Raw genomic sequence first — 17658 nt, forward strand, 5'->3', positions numbered from 1 at the left:
CCGCAAACGAGTCTGTCCCGCAGCATGTCAGAAAGGAAGGTGCCGTACTCACAGTTTGCTGAAAGCTTTTTCAGTGATGCGATGTAGTCGCTGACAGATTCATCCGGTTGGCGAGAGCGACTGTTGAATCTGAAGCGGCAGACCACCACGGAAGGCTTAGGAATGTAGTGGTCCGACAGCACGGTGAATATCTCGTCGATGGAGACTTGATCTGGAGTCTTAGGAGTCAGCTGGCTCCGTAGTAAGGAGTAGGTGCTGGACCCGCAGAATGTCAGGAACACGGACCTTTTCTTCTCCTCTGGAACACTGTTGGCGTCGAAGAAGAGCTTGACTCGCTCCAAGTACTCTGTCCAGGCTCCTCCTTCCCCGTGGAATGGCTCCAATGCTCCGTAGGTCGGCTTGGTTGCAGATGATGCGATGCCGGAAAACTTTTACCTCGTCGCCAGAATTGTTATAGTATTGTAAGTGGGCGAGCTTGGAAGCGCATGCCGAAACGGGTCACCGACGTGCCCTGAGGAGGGCGCGGGAAGGGGCGCCCGTAAAGCGACAGTACACGTTGCTGGCGGGAGTCAAACTGGCTCCTCTCCTTGAAAAGCGAGGGAGCGTTTATTTCCCTTTCCCTTCTTCCCCGTGCAGCTGGGCGCCGCGGAGACGGCGCCTGCGGTGTACTTCGCGTCCGCTGACTTGGGGAATCGTCACACGCGCCGCTTTAATCTCCCCGTGGACGCAAGCCAAGTCGCCGACCAGCTTCCGCCGCCGTACCGACTGAGTCATCCACAACAGCCATCGACGGGCCGCGCTGAGGGCAGGGTCTCCTTGGATATCCCTATTCTCGTCCGACACAAAGGAGGTCAGCGCGTTGGTCGATACCGGGTGCAGATTACTGTATCCTTAGTGGACGCCTTGCGACGGCCCTGAAAAAAACTGACGACAGCCTGGGAAGGCCCCGACATACGTACGGCCGGCGGACATGTCGCACATCTTGGTATGTGTGCAGCCCGGATAACGGTTCGAGGCTGCACATTCATCGCCACTTTTCTCGTTCTGCGCGCAATGTTCTCGCGATGTCTTCCTTGGCATCGATTTTCTTCGCGAGCACGGTTCTGTAATAGACCTCCAGAATCGCTTGGTGACGTTTTCTACCACAATGGCCACAGAAGAACCTCCGCACAAGGGTTCTCGGCCCGCCCTGCGAGTCGCCGACGATAACGTTACGGTGCCACCATGTGCCAGTATTCCCGCTAGAGTTACCTGTGACGAGCCACATAGGGTACTCCGGATTGTCGAGCCTAATGTCTCCCTCGTACTCACTAAGGGGGTCGCGGTGGCACGGGGCCTTGGATCCCTTCATGACTGTTGGACAGAAGTCCTTGTCACTAACTTCTGCAATGAGCATCGACATCTGTTTCGTGGCACAGCCATCGCTTACGTCGCTCATGTTCAGGAAGTGGCAGATTGCTTTGCTTGCGAGGAGGGCACACCTGGAGCTGACGCTGAAGTAGTCAACAACGTAGACATAAATCCAGGCCTACCATCTGCTGAAAATAGACAACTCCAGGACCTCTTGCGGGAGTTTGGTGCGTGTTTCGCATCGTCGAATAAAGTGCAACAAACGTCGATAGTTAAACACCGCATTATCACGCATGAAGGAGCCTGACCCATTCATAAGCAGCCCTATCGTGTGTCCCACGGGAGCGAGATGCTATCCAAACCCAGGGCAAAGAGATGCTCACAGATGGCGTCATCCAACCGTCAAGCAGTCTGTGGTCGTTTCCTGTTGTCTTCGTGAAAAAGAAAGACGGAACACTACGATTCTGTGTCGACTACAGGAAGCTTAGCAGTGTGACCAAGAAAGACGTGTATCCAGTGCCGCGTATCGATGACTGCCTAGAGGGACCGTGAGAAAACCGCCTTCATCACACCGGACGGGCTGTACGAATTTCGTGTCCTCCCATTCGGGCTCCGCTGTGCTCCTGCCACGTTCCACAGAATGATGGACACCGTCCTCACATGTCTGAAGCGGCAGACCTGTCTTGTTTATCTTGATGATGTTATCATTTTTTCCGCAACGTTCACGGAACTCTGCACCGCCTAAGACCTCGCCTTGAAGCCATTCGATCCGCCAACCTCTCCCTGAAACCAGAAAATTTCACTTTGGGTACACCGAACTGAAGTTTCTCGGGCACGTCATTAGTGCTGACGGAATCCGAGCTGACCGAGAGAAGCTTGCTGCCGTTGCTGTCTTTCCGGTCCCCGCCCACAAAAAAACAGTCAGGCGTTTCCTGGGCCTGTGTTCCTACTATCGCCGCTTCATTAGAAACTACGCCCAGCTCGCTCCTAACCCTTGATGACGCGTCATTTTCCTGGGGCAACGAACAGCAGGCTGCCTTCGACGAGTCATGACACCGACTCCAATCGCCGCCCATCCTGGCACATTTCGACGAAGATCCCGACACGGAGGAACACATGGATGCGAGCAACGCCGGTCTTGGCGCAGTTCTAGTTCAGCGGCGAAACGGGGTCGGCAAAGTAATTGCCTACGCCAGCCGCGCACTGTCGCGCGCTGCGTTGAACTACTCTACCACCGAAAAATAATTATTGGTGGTCGTCTCGGCCGCCGCTAAGTTCCGCCAATACCTGTATGACAGACCGCTTTGTGTCGTCACCGACCACCACTCGCTGTGCTGGCTGAAAAATTTAAGGGACCATTGCGGCCGCTTAGCACGTTGGGAATTACGTCTGCAGGAATTTGATTTCACCGTCACCTATAAGTCAAGCCGGAAACACACCGACGCTGATAGCTTGTCACTCGCTCCCGTCGAACCTCCTCCACAAGACACCACCGACGATGATAGCTTCCTTGGAGCTATCAGGACATCTGAGCTCGTTTCCAGACAGTTTGCCGACGGCGAGCTGCTTCTGCTCATCGAACATCTCGTAGGAGGGTGCCCTGGAATACCGTGATACCTAGCTCGTGGACTATCATTGTTGTGCCTGCGGAGAGGGGTGCTTTATAAAGACAACTCTACTTCTAGTCCGACAACTTACCCCCTTGTCATACCGTCTGATCTACCGGATAAAGTCCTCCTTGCCTGCCGTGATGAACCGACTTCCGGCCATCTTGGTGTTACACGCACTTTATCCCGAATCCGGCAGAACTGTTATTGGCTCCTCACTTCAAGTGTCAAGCATTATGTCCGGACATGCCGGCAATGCCAGCGGCGGAAAAAAAACCCGCGCTCAAGCATCCCGGACTGCTTCAGTGCATCGAGCCGCCACAAATACCATTCGACAAAGTCGGCATGGGCCTTCTGGGGCAGTTTCCTCTCTCGTCGACCGGCCACGAGTGGATCGTAGTCGCCGCAGACTACTTGAGCCGCTACGCTGAAAGGAAGGCCCTTTCGCGAGGTACTGCCGCCGAAGTTGCGCACTTCTTTATGCACGACATCATGCTTAGACACGGCGCCCTCTCGGCCATCATTACTGACCGCGGCAAGGCGTTTACAGCCCGGCTCCTACGTGACATCGTAACGATTAGCCATACTGCTCCTCGACCAACAACAGCGTATCATCCCCAAACCAATGGTCGAACGGAACGGCTCAACAAAACATTGACGGACAAGATCTCGATGTACGTCGACGTTGAACACAAAACCTGGGATGAGGTCTTGCCGTACGTCACCTTCACATATAACATCGCGATGCAGGAAACCCCCCAGTTTACCCCGTTCCGTCTCGTGTATGGCAGGGAGCTCCCCATGATGTTAGACGCCATGCTCTCGTACGGCGCAGCAGAGCTCCCTCCTGAAACAGGCCACTTCGTGAAACAAGCTGAGCAGGCCCGTCAGCTGGCCCTCTTGCTCATCAAGATCCAGCAATCCGCCGATGCCCGACACTACCTTCGGCATAGGGACGTGCACTACGAGCCGGGTGACCAGGTGTGGTTGTGGACACCCGTTCGCCGCCAGGGGTTGTGCGAAAAGCTTATAAATAGGTATTTTGGCCCGTACAAGTCCTGCGCCGCCTAAACAGCGTCAGCTACGTAGTTGTGTCCTATGAAGCTGTGATCGTCGGCCCTCAGCGTCAACGGCCTGAAAACGTGCATGTAGTGCGCTGAAAGCCGTACTTTTCGTGCGACTGAGCGCTGTGTTCACGTTGGGTTTCGTAACTTTATCCCCTTACCACACGTGCGAACTTGATTCTCCCCGCATCTCAACTGGCGCGAATTGCAGAATTGTATAATTCACCTCACCCCTGTTATTTTTTTTTGCTCCTCCTTCTCACCCTGTACATATCCCATTCCACATCCAGGCGATGTTTACTTTCGCGGGGGAGGGGGGGGGGGGGGGGGGATGATGGAGGGGGGGGGGATATTGTCACGCGCCTAACGCTCCGGGCGGCCTCCACGTTGAGTCGACAACGACGACGAAGCGGCGGTGGCCTCCCGAGGCGCGCTGGGACAGAAAATATGAAATAAGTATGAAATGAATACAATATGTTCGAAATGCATTTTTAGCACATTCGTTTTTCGCTAAGGAAGGTGTTGCAAACAGATTCACTCGCATCACTGAATGTACAAACCAAATGTCAAAGCTCTGGGCTCAGAGGTCAAACTGATTCAGTCATACAGGTCATGCGTCATAAAAAGAACCTTTCAACTCCAAAGGTCAAAAACTGAAAGGGAATCCAAGAAAAATCGCATTGCTTTGGTATCTTTTCTTTAGATGTACTGACCGTGACGCCGCCGCGGTAGCTCAGCAAGTAGAGCGCTCTGCTGCGGACCCGAAAGTCGTGGTGTCAATCCCGGCGGTGGCGGTCGACTTTCCGTGGAGCCGAAATTCTTGGGCCTCGTGTACTGTTCGATATGATGCTATGGAACCCCACGTGATCACAATTTCCAGAGCGCGTCACACCGAGTTCTCTCACAGCCTTAGTTGCTTTGGTACGTTGAATCCCCACACGCCATAAGCCAAACTGAGCTTGACAAAGCCTTCTCTCGCCAGTATATCAAGAAATGAACTACATATTTTTTTGCAGAACGAAAATATGGCAGTTTACACCTCTGGTGGTGCCCATACAACACATGCACCGACAATTAAAAGCAAGCACTGAGTGCTTTGAGCAAAAAAATTAGGTAGTACTGGAGGAATTCAGCACATCTGGACTTTCTTTCTGAACTGCTACTGATATGGGTTTAGGTTCTTGTCGAAAATAATCTCCGTGCCATACCCTGAACACAGCACATCACTTGATAAGGACAAATGCCTCAATGCTGTAAGCACCGGGGCTTCTCAGTGATGACTTCATCAGTTTGCTCTGCAAACATGAAAGTTTTCGGATGTGGCGTAGTCACAGAAATGTGTCGCAAGAATACGCGCCAAGTGTTTGCATCACACTCAATCTGAAGGCGCTGCTGTGCTAAGCTCTTTCTGATCAATTTTGGCCAACCGATGCGGTTTAATGTGCGCTGCAGTGCTGGTGCATTCGTGCGTTTGCTTCTCTTGTCCGCTTGTCTGCGGCCGCTGTGCCCCAGAGTTCAACGTGCGAGCCTCTGCCCAGTTGCAAACGTCACTTACAGTACGCAGCCGAGGCGAGCTAGAATTTAGCATGCGTTAACATAAGCGAAATGTGTTAATCTGAAGCGGATGAAATCATGAGAGGGGGGGGAGGGGGGCGTGCCTATTTGTTTTGCCTTTGCAGCTGAAACATTTCCAGATGAAACCTCATGTCAAGAAGCGGTCTTAGTGTGTACTTATATAAAATGAAATTTAACATTGGTAACATAAAGACTTCGGAAAAGTGGTTTCGCTAGCAAATGACGTTCGTCATGAGGTGCATAGGTCATTCCTCTATAAGAAAGTACACTCTAAGTTCAGTTCGTTGAGGCTATAGCATAAGTTTATTTTTATTGCGTTCTCTATTGACATTGCTAATGCATTTAATTCCTTCTTCTCGCGCCGCGGTTCCCCGCCTCCAAGTAGTTACTGTGGCCCTCGTCGGTGCCCTCACTCTTTTTACTTGCGCCCTACTTCGCCAGACGAAGTCTTCCAAATAATTTCTAGCCTAAAAAATACCTCTCCTGGGATCGATGAAATTCCTTCTTTTAGAGTAAAGCTGGTGGGTCGTGAGCTGTTCAACGTTCTTAGTCACATTATTAATTTAGTATTTGGGACTGGTGTTTTTCCAACTGAACTTAAAAAAGGTAAGGTGACGCCGATATTCAAGAAAGGCGACAAAGAATGCCTAAGTAACTACCGTACAATAACTATATTGCCTTTCTTTAGTAAAATAATAGAAAAGTGAATTGTTAATCACATAATGAACTACCTCATCAAATTCCAGCTGTTAGCAGATGAGCAATTTGGATTCCGGCCTCATTACTCCAAAGAACTAGCTTTAATCGAATTCACATACAATATTAAACAATATATCGATAATGGGTTGTTTGCCGGTGCTGTTTTCTTAGATATCACCAAAGCATTTCACACAATTAACCACAATATACTGTACGCTAAATTAGAATCTCTAGGCATCTGTGGGCCTGCTTTAGCTCATTTACGCAGTTATCTCACTAACCATATAAAAGTTGTCCAGCTACAAGAAACACTGTCTTCCCCTTTAACTATTAATTTAGGAGTGCCTCAAGGTTCCATTTTAGCTCGACTTATTTTTCTCATTTTCATCAGTGATTTACCTTTGTCCTTAATTAACACAAGGTGTATACTTTACGCGGATGATACGACATTATTCACTCAGGACAGGAATTTCACAAGCCTAATAAACAAATTAAACATGGACTTACAGAATATTGTTTTATGGTGTGAGAATAACTTGCTACAACTTAATCCTACAAAAACCACTTTCATGATATTCCGCTCTCATCAAAAGCACGTCATTTCGAGCCCACCCATTTATCTGGGACATCATGTTATCACTGCCTCCGAATCCGTTACATTTCTCGGCATCACGCTTGACTGTCATCTAAAATTTCGTCTACACACCATATCTATCAGGACAAAGATTTCGTTTGGAATAAGGGTGTTAATAAAAACTACACATTTCTTTCAGCGCCATATTCTCCTATCTCTGTACTATGCTTTCATTAACAGTCATCTTAATTATTGCCTATCATCATGGGGCAATACCTATTCATGCAATATATCATGTATTTCTCATCTTCAAAATCAAGCGCTTGGAATTTTATCTTTCAGCCCATACACAGCCACTGCTTCACCTATTTACTCTGACCTAAACATTCTGCCGTTGAAATGCCTCCTAAATCTTAGGTTGGGTCTTCTAATCTACCGCGCTCGCAATGACAATAATCAACTGCTTTGTTTTTCCGCATCTTTCCTAGCTAATAGCAATAACAATAGCTTCTCCGAACAAAAGAATATTCTTCTACCAAAAGTGAACACAAATTATGGAAAACAAACTGCTTTTTTCTCCGCCATCAAAACCTGGAATTCATTACCATTAGCTATCAAATCCGCACGTTCGCAGCCCGCTTTCTACACTTTACTAAAAAAACATCTCCTATCAACCCATTCAGCTTCATGTCATGATTAAGGTTGCCTTAATCTTATTTTCTGTACCCCAATCCTACAGCAAATGGTTATATCATCTCATCTGGAACCTCTTTTTTTTTCTTTCTTTCTCCGCCTCTATTTTATATCTTCATTTATTCAATGCCCATTGTTATCTGATGTTTTTGTGTTCTTTCTATTGCTCTTATGTTTTGCGGTTTTATGCCTTTTTTTGTTAAATTATGCCCGCTAACTATTGTATAACTTATTCGTTGCCGCAAATTACACTAATTGGTTTTAACTTGACTGAATATCTTTATTCCTGCTCCCCTGCCAAACTTATGCACTTTCCTTATGTATTCCTGATGGGAGGTCCCCCAGACAGTTTCAATTTGCGACCTCCTACTGTACTAACTTTTTATGAAACTTACAACTCATTGGTATTTCGTTTTAGTAAACCTTAAAACCTCTGCATGCGGAAATGGCGACAGCCGTGACGCGTGATGCGGTGCAGCCTTGTGACGCCATCACGTGCTACAAACCGTGCATTTGGATTTTAAGCAAAGGGGCTACCGTGGGTAGCTGGCAGTTAAATGAATGGTTTGGCGTGAGAGGTTGCCCGGGAAGGACAACCTATGTCTTTGAATCTCCACAGGTGATTTTGTTTTGAACAGGTACCTGCCGCGGCAGTGGCACATCGCTTGACCGCTGCCGAACTGCGGCGGAGATTGAGAGATTGTACGAGAACTCCCAGTAGAGCATGAGCAAGTACCCATGTATGTGCATTACTGTATTAAGGCGTCACGATCAAACCCTGAAGGCGGATCTGCAACAAAATCAGCAGTAACCGGAAATGCAAGCGCATCCAAACGATCAACCAGTGATCGCTTATAAGTTTTTTTCAATTCTTAGCGTCTAAATTTTGCGCGTGAGAAGGTAGGCGTTATCTCTAAAAGCGGAGTCAGGCAGAATAGTAGGAATGGCTACTTCGACATTTAGAGACTACGAAAGAAAAAGAGAACTTGAATGACTTTCATATCAAGGCATCTGAGACGCTTTTTCTCTAAGCGGAAAAGAGCCAACAGGCATGCGAGTGGTACTGTGGCCAGCCTCGCCCGCCACTGAGGTTTGTGGGCTGCAACCAGAGTTCTGGGTAGAACAGTGCGCAGGCCTCATTCGTATGTCCGAGCCTCCAAAACCAAGCTCTGTGCCGTCCAGGGCCTGCCTAATAATAAACCTACTCAGCCCGCACGCGGTCCACAAAGGTCGGCGTGAGGCTCAGCGTGTTCCCGAAGCAGTGCAAGAGGTAAAATCCTCAGTGCGGGCAATTAGGCGCCTACTACGCAAGTTATGTTGCTCTGATGTAAGGTGTTCAGAACGAGTTTTGGAGGAAATTCGTTTCACAAACACATAAAGAGGAGATAAGACTGGTTCATCTGCTCGGCTGTTTAAATGGTGATTTCGCCTGTGAGCAGCCTGGAATTTCGAGAGCCGATTGAAGGCCTTGTATACACGCGTAAAAATTACTTTGGTTACCTGCAGGTTACTCAAAATGATTTATGCGGCTCGTGGTGTCTCAATAATAAGACATCCTGGTAGCGCAGTCGCGATAATGACATTTGTTTTTGTATTTGCTGAACGAGAGTTGCCAGGAAAAATTAATAGTCGCACAAATGCCACTTCTCATTGGAGACGAATAGGAAACGCGCCAACATATTATGCAGTACGAGCTAAAATACCCAAAATTGCCTAAACCAATATACTTTTCTCCATTACCATTTCTTAGCGCTCACAGATGTGTTTTTGTTAAGTGAAAACACACTGCTGACGGCGATATGAAAAAACGGCAGCACGTTGTTGGGGGCTTGTCCACCAGTTCCTAGCAACACACTGGGGGAAATCTTGTACCTATTAGTAGCCCAGTGGGTACCCGCCCGCTTTGCGGATAAAACCCAGCACCTCCCCAATGCGAGCCGGCTGCTATAAAATATGTCTTTTAATCCTTGGCAATGAAAGCACACAGCGGTTTGTCGTGGTGTTTCCTGGGAACCAGCTGTAATGCACCCTTCAAGAAAATATCGGTTATCTTTACTAACATCCGCAGCTTCTTGCCGAAACGCGATATCGTGTCAAACCTTATTTCACCATCAGGCAGCGATCTACTTGTATTAACCGAAACGTGGTTGAACAGCGACATAAATGACTCAGAGATCCTGTTTGAATTGCCAACTTTTCGTCTTTTTCGCGCCGATAGGAAAGAAGCCCGCGGAGGGGGAGTTCTAATTGCCGTCAACGAAAAGTTATCATGCTCCGTCATCAATGTCTGGTCGGACTTGGAAATACTATGGCTCATGTGCCTGCTTCACCCCTGACACTTCTAATTGGGGTGTGCTACAGACCACCTCGAAGTAGTCCCGACTTTCCTCGCAAGCTTCACAACATCCTATATCAACTGGTTTCAAAGCACCCTAAGGCACATATCCTCCTATTTGGGGATTTCAACTACCCCAATATCGACTGGAATCGTCAACCTCAGCCCATGGTCAGTCAGGAAGAGTCTAGAGAATTCCTTGATGTCTGTCTTAATTTTAATTTGACCCAATTAGTACCTGAACCAACACGTGTCGCAGGAGAAGCAGCTAACACTCTAGACCTCATTCTGATCACTCATCCAGATAGCTTAGAATCCCTTACGTACCTTCGCGAAATCAGCGGTCATAAAGTAATTCATGCCACTTTCAGCTTTACACCTGTGTTAAAAGAACCTTCCCGGAAAACTATTATGCTCTACGACAAGGGAAACTACGAAGCAATTAGCAATGAGTTAAATAACTTCTTGTCAATGTTTGAAACTTCCTTTCACAGCAAAAGTGTAAATGAAAACTGGACACTCTTCAAACAAAATAGCTGACGTAACCAATAAATATATCCCGACGTGCAGTTTTAGGAAACGTAATCAGAAGCCGTGGTTCACCAAAACACTAAAAAGACTCGGAAATAAGAAAAAACGAACATTTCTTGCAGCGAAGAGACAAGGAAGCCAAATGCGTGGGTAAAATACCATGAAGTTGAACACTTGTACTTGGCCGTGATTGTAAAAGCTAAGCGATCCTTCTACGAAGTCGACCTCCAAAAATGATAGTCAATAACCCCAAAAAATTCCGGAAAGTGAAAAACCCCCCCAAAAAACACGCACTATCACCCTCACTAACAATGCCCGTGTTACAATGACTGATGCCGAATGTGCAAACGCATTTAACACTGCTTTTTCGTCCGTTTTTACTGACGAATCTGAATTGCCCTGTTCTACATTACCACTTGTTATCACCACAGCCATGGAACCCATAACTTTCAACAGTAGCGGAATTTCATGCATAATTGATAAAATAAACTCATCCGCTACCGGCATAGATGATATAAACTAAAAAATTTTGGTTGGTTGGTTGGTTTATGGGGTTTAACGTCCCAAAACGACTAAGGCTTTGAGAGACGCCGTAGTGGAGGGCTCCGGAAATTTCGACCACCTGGGGTTCTTTAACGTGCACTGACATCGCACAGTACACGGGCCTCGAATTTCTCCTCCAAAGAAATTCAACCGCCGCGGCCGGGATCGAACCCGCGTCTTTCGGGCCAGCAGCCGAGCACCATAGCCACTGAGCCACCGCGGCGGCCTAAAAAATTTTAAAGAACGCTAAACTAGCTTGCTCCAGTATTCCTTGTGCACTATTTACGCAATCATTGTCAGAAGAAACCATACCTGACGACTGGAAAGTGGGGAAGGTCGTTCTCGTCCACATAACAGGTACTACTGATTCACTTCTTAATTATCGCCCTAATTCATTAACAAGTGTACCCTGCAAATTAATGGAACATGTCATTTACGCCAAATCATACAATTCCTAGATTTCAATCACTTCTTCCATCCGTTCCAGCATGGCTTTCGAAAAGGATTTTCCTGCGAAACTCAACTAGCTATTTTTCTTCATGACATTCACGCCAACCTTGACACTAACCTACAAACTGATGCTATATTCCTAGACTTTGCTAAGGCTTTCGACAAAGTACCTCATCAACGCTTGCTTCTCAAACTCTCTCAGCTGAACCTAGATCCAAACATCATCGCGTGGATTAAAGAATTCCTCACGCATCGTTCTCAGTCTGTCTTCATTAATAGTCAGCCCTCCCACCCGCTTCCAGTAACCTCCGGCGTCCCGCAGGGCTCCGACCTCGGTCCTTTGTTATTCCTTATTTACATTAACGACCTACCCCAGCATGCATCTTGTCATATCCGTCTGTTTGCTGATGACTGCGTTATTTATCGTTCAGTCACTAACCCTTCTGACCAAGAATCCCTACAGGCTGACCTAAACCATGTGCAAAATTGGTGTTTGCAGTGGCTGATGACACTCAACCCTAACAAATGTAAGTATATGTCTTTTCACCGCCGCCGAAATCCTTTTGTTTTCCAGTACACAATTTCTAACTCCTCTGTCGACCTCGTCCAGTCGTACAAATACTTAGGTATCACCATTTCTAATGATTTATCCTGGCGTCTGCATGTGACTAACCTGATATCATCAGCTAATAAAACACTTGGCTTCTTGAAACGTCACCTGCGGGATGCCCCTCAACAGGTAAGACTACAAGCATACATTTCACTCATCAGAACTGAACTGGAATTGGCATCGGCCAAGCATATCTAACCAACGCCCTCGAAGCTGTGCAGAACAGGGCCACCAGATTCATTCATTCCTCGTATTGATACGACGTTAGCATATCATCTCTAAAATTGCAATCAGGTCTATCTAATCTTTCTGCTCGCCGTCGCACTGCCAGTCTCGTCTTATTTCACAAGTTTTTTTATTCGCCACTCAGACAAGAACCCTACATCTGCGCAACCCCGCCGCGCAGATCCCATCGCATCAGTCATCCTCTTCAAGTTTTGCGCCCACGTGCCCGTACTGCTGTTTTCCCTAATTCATTTTTTTTGCCGAGTAGCAGCTGACTGGAACGGCTTCCCCACGATATCGCTGCCATCACCTGCCCTGGAACATTCATGACTGCATTGAGCACCTGTACTTCATAAAAACCCACCCCTTATGTAACACCCCGCAAGGGGTCTTTAAGGAAAACAAAGTGATGTGATGAGTGATATCCGAATGTTTAGCATGGCTAAGCGTGGTATATTCTCTGGCAGCACTAGTTATGGTGCTGAAGGCAGATGACCTAAGGGTATTTACTATAAAAGCCTTCTACCTAGAGGCCTTTACACGGAACATATTTCTGATGAAGGCTTTAACCCTAAAGGCGTTTACCATAAGGGCCGTAACCTAAAGGTGCTGTACCTAAAGGCCATGACCCTGAAGGCATTTACTTTAAAGACCGTCACCAAGGTGAAGGTATGCCACATGTATACACTTGCCAGGTTGTCCACAACCCGGTGGGCAGGGTGCTTAATTCTGCCAGCGAGCGGACTTCAGGGACGCATTTACGTATGCGCTGTTACGCCGGCGCCCACATTTCGTGGGCTGGCCTCTGGAAACCAGCGCTGCGCGCCCGCCGTCGCTCAAAGCAGGCCCAGACTCTCTCGGACATGTCGCGGCTTGCAGCGTGAATCATCCGCTTCGCCAGCGCCTGGCAAAGACCCTTATTCCTCCCCCTCCTCTCCGTCGGCTCGAACACCTGCGCCACTTCGCTGGCCGTCGCCTCTCGACCATTGTTCTAATTTGAACGGTGGCCAGTGCCGTCACCTGATTGGAGGATTTGAACAGCTGGCTGCCGCAACAGACACCGGCGGCTTTAAAAACGGAGCCGCGCTGAGCCCGAGCAGCAGACGGGCAGCAGAAGAGCCATCACGCCGGAGCTACGCTCGCCGCCGGGGCTGCCCTTCTTTGTGCTAGCCCGTGGTGCTCTTGGCCCTTGCATCATGTAAACGCCCTTGTACATACTGTACATAAAGGTCCTTGACTCACCGTCGCCTCGACTGTTTCTTGGCTCGGACTCCCAGTCCCAACAGTGGTGGCAGCGGTGGAATGCCCCCCAGTCCCAACAGTGGTGGCAGCGGTGGGATGCCCCAATCCCAACCGTGGTGGCAGCGGTGGGATGCCAAAGTCCCAGCAGTGGTGGCAGCGGTGGGATGCCCAAAGTCCCAACAGTGGTGGCAGCGGTGGGATGCCCAAGTCCTAATAGTGGTGGCAGCGGTGGGATGCCAAAGTCCCAACAGTGGTGGCAGCGGTGGGGTGCCAAAGTCCCAACAGCCCTAAACCGCAAAATGCACATATCAGTTATACAGCAGTGCAAGCTCCAGACTCGGATAGATTATTTTTCAGAGAGCAGGCAGTGATATCGATACGCGTTCGGCAGTGGTTAGTGCGTACGCAGTGTGAAAGCTGGGCGCGTAGTTACCGTTCAGGGCTGCCATTTCGGCAGGTAGCTTCATCGGCATCATTTGTCACCTCTGTCGTAGACAGCAGCAGTATACTTTTTATTGACTCCCTCTGGCACTGCGTGGCGTCTTAGACGCCGCAGCTGGAAGTGGGCCTGGGCAAAAAGAGAGAATTTTGGGTATTGTCCATCCCACATTGTTTTAACTCGATAGTGTTCAGGAGATCGTGTCGCAAAAAATCCGGCGTCGTCGGGGTCGTTGAAGGAGAGCGAAAAATTCCCACAAAATCCCCAGAGAAGCAAGCTATAAGACAGGTGGGACACCGGTGCCACGTGACTGTGTGGCGTCAGGCTTTGCTTCAGCGAACACGCCCTCTAATTCCTCCGTGTTCGTACCCTCTCCAGCGGAGTCTCACTCGGGAGGAGGAGGTATCTGTGAGCCGGATTCGGGCAGGAGTCGCTCTGACTCCATCTGTGCGTCATCGGTGGCATGAAAAACGTTTCGAAGAGACTGAGAAGTGTCCCCTTTGTGGTGCTGCGCCCGACCAGTGTGACGAAAAACACTTACTGTGGACTTGCCCGGTTCAGCTTCCGTGAGACGACGCTTCCTAAGTAAGGTAGGCCTGCGATGGGACGTTGCAGGCGACTATCGCAAGTGTTTGAAACTTGGTTCAGCGCGAAAGACGAACACAAAGAAAGGAAACGACACACACGGAGCGCTACTAACAACAGATTTATTGGTACATGCAAGAAACACATTTATAGTCTTCACACACATGCGCACAATCGGGCGGCTCCAGGCTACTTTAACAGTTTTTGAAGGCTCACACTTATCTAAGCTCACATTATGTCCCTGAAGAAACCGCGGGAAACAGATAACGAAGAACTCTGAACATGAAAATGACGAAAGGAAAAAATATGGATGGGATATGACCAAAACATTTCGAGAATCGACAGACGAAAAAAACACGGGCCAGGAAGTTACAAGACGTTATATGACGTTGTCCAAAAACATACGCTCAGCTGAGTACAAACTTATGGAAGGGTCGCTGATGCACTGGCTAGACTTTTTATAAATATGACAGGGCTCCAAATGGCTCTTGATGTTGTGCTTTTACTCCTGCCTAAAACCTTTGCTTCTTTGAACCGTGGCGCGCAGTTGCACACCATTACGTGCGAAACAAGATTCGCAAGCTTATCTTGATTTATCAAATTTTGAGCACGCTCCCTTAAACGGTCATTGATACAACGCCCTGTCTGCCCAATATAGCACATTCCACAGGACAGGGGGATCTTTTAAACCACTCCTAAAGCACATTTGAGGAAGGCTTCTTCATGTTGCTTTTTGCAACCGCGCTCACCATCGCCTTAGATGCGGGGGCACAGCTTCGCCAACTTATTTGGCGCGGAGAATACAAGAGGCACTTTGTGCCTGCTGGCCACTTTTTTGAGATTATGTGACACCTTATGAATATAAGGCATCACCTCAGGTTTGGGCTTTGCGCGTTCAGTTGCAGCCACGTTTCGTCGAGGGCGAAACTTCTTCAGGAGGGTTTCGGCTACTGCCGTAAGGACCGAGTAAGGGAAGCCTGCGGCCAAAAGCCTGCGCACCTGATGGTCGAAACTATCGTGCATCTCGTGCGTACACGATTTCCGAAGCGCGGATTCAAGGCAAAGCATTGCTACTGCTCTCTTAACGGTCTTAGAGTGAGACGAATAATAGGGCAAGAGTTCCTTTTTCCCGCGTGGGAAATACGCCCAACAGGTGTGTCCCGCACCAAACCTCCACCTCATGTCTAAAACGCGTATCTCACCGTTCTGGGGAAGTTCATGCGTAAAGGTCAGGTCTTTACGGTGCTCATTAAAAGCTCTTAAGATATCACCAACGGAGGCCTCAATGGTTCAGTTAAAAGGGGCTTTTAAAAAGATTAAGAAATCATCGACATATCTAAAAACCTTTAAAACTGGGCCTCCGTTAAAAGCGTGCTGCAAAAGGCGATCAATATAACCTAAAAAAATATCACATAAAATAGGAGCCACACAGGACCCTAGAAAATTCCGTTGCGCTGCAAAAACGGCTGCTTGTGAAAAAGGATAAAAGTAACACTCAAATAAAATTCTAAAAGCCTTAAAAAATCGTCAAGAGACACACCTGCTGAGGATCGAAAAGAAAGTTCCCCGGATTTTTCAATAGAATCCTTCACGGCGACCAGCAATTCTGTTTGAGGTACAGAATTAAACAGATCCTCAACGTCAACTGAGAATTTGGTTTTAACACGAACCGCGTTAAAACCAAATTCATGAATTACTGCAAGCAGTTGAGCCTCACGAAGTTAGGTAACGATATTTCGAACTGCAGGGGGAATTGCTTGAATGTTTTTTTTCACTGCAAAGACCCACAAACCTGGGATTCCTTTCAGGACAATTGTTAGTGAGAATGACTCTTGGCAGCAGTGTGTAAGCCTTTTTGTGTTGAAAAAGCTTAAAATGATTAAGGTTGGTGGCCCCTTCCTAACAAAAAAGTCGCGAGAAGTGTCAGGGTTCCTCCAGACTGACCACCGGGCCGTATATGCATTCTCAGTTGACGTTGAGGATCTGTTTTATTCTTTACCTCAAACTGAACTGCTAGTCGCCGTGAAGGATTCTATTGAAAAGTCGGGGAACTTTCTTTTCGATCCTCAGCAGGTGTGTCTCATGACGATTTTTTAAGGCTTTTAGAATTTTATTTGAGTGTTACTTTTATCCTTTTTGACAAGCAGCCGTTTTTGCAGCGCAACGGAATTTGCATAGGGTCCTGCCCAGGCAGCACAAGAACATTGGTCGAACGTCGGGCAACTGTTGGGAAAAATTGGCACGAACATCGGTCCTACACTGGCATTTGGGCCGAGCGCTACCACTTCACACATTGGCCCTATTTTCATGCCAGTTCTGGGCCAACATTAGGCCGATCAAGCGGCCAACGCAGGCCCAATGTTCGTTCTGCAGCATGGGCCAGCAAAGGTCTCGTACTGGCATCCAGCTTTCAAACATTGCTAACCAACTTTCAAACATTGGTAGCCAGCTTTCGAATAATAGCATCCAGTCTTCGATTAATGGTTTCCAGCTTTCGAATAATGGCATCCAGCTTTCGAACGCTGGCACATGCAATTAACCCACTCGCCAATGACCGGCACTGTGGATGGATGTACTACATACCATTCTACCTAGCAAATATTCGTAAATGAAGGTGCGAAAGAATTCCAGAAAAAAGACCCGTTCATTGCTTTGAGTTACAAGCATCACACTTTTAGCGCACACAGGATGGTTTGCGCTACCATCGGCCACGCTGGGGAGTAAAGAAAGGGGGCCCTAGAGCATGGTGGCAGAGGCTGTGGGAAAACAATTTATTTTCAAGTTTGGTGCGTGCCGATCAGGTTGGACAAAGCATCTCGGCAAGCTGCTGCGGCACGGCTAAGGCATCCATAAATTGCTCAACGGAGCTGTCCTCCAGTGAACTGATCAGTCATATCCGAAGTAATCGTTGCACCCCACTTGCAAGAGGGCTGCTGGACTGCATTCAAACAAATTCCTCGTCCAGCTCTTGCACGATGGCCTCACGAAGCGCCAAGCCTGCAAAGAGATGCGATGTCATGGTAAGTTGAATTATGGCCATCACAGAACAAAAACAAAAATGATTAAATAACACCCAATTTTGTGAAACACAGTCATCGTGTAGACACTAGCAACATATTTTACAGGATAATTTTTA

Source organism: Amblyomma mixtum, chromosome 5 (assembly GCF_055824585.1).
Source record: "Amblyomma mixtum isolate Tamu chromosome 5, ASM5582458v1, whole genome shotgun sequence".
Lineage (NCBI taxonomy): Eukaryota > Metazoa > Arthropoda > Arachnida > Ixodida > Ixodidae > Amblyomma > Amblyomma mixtum.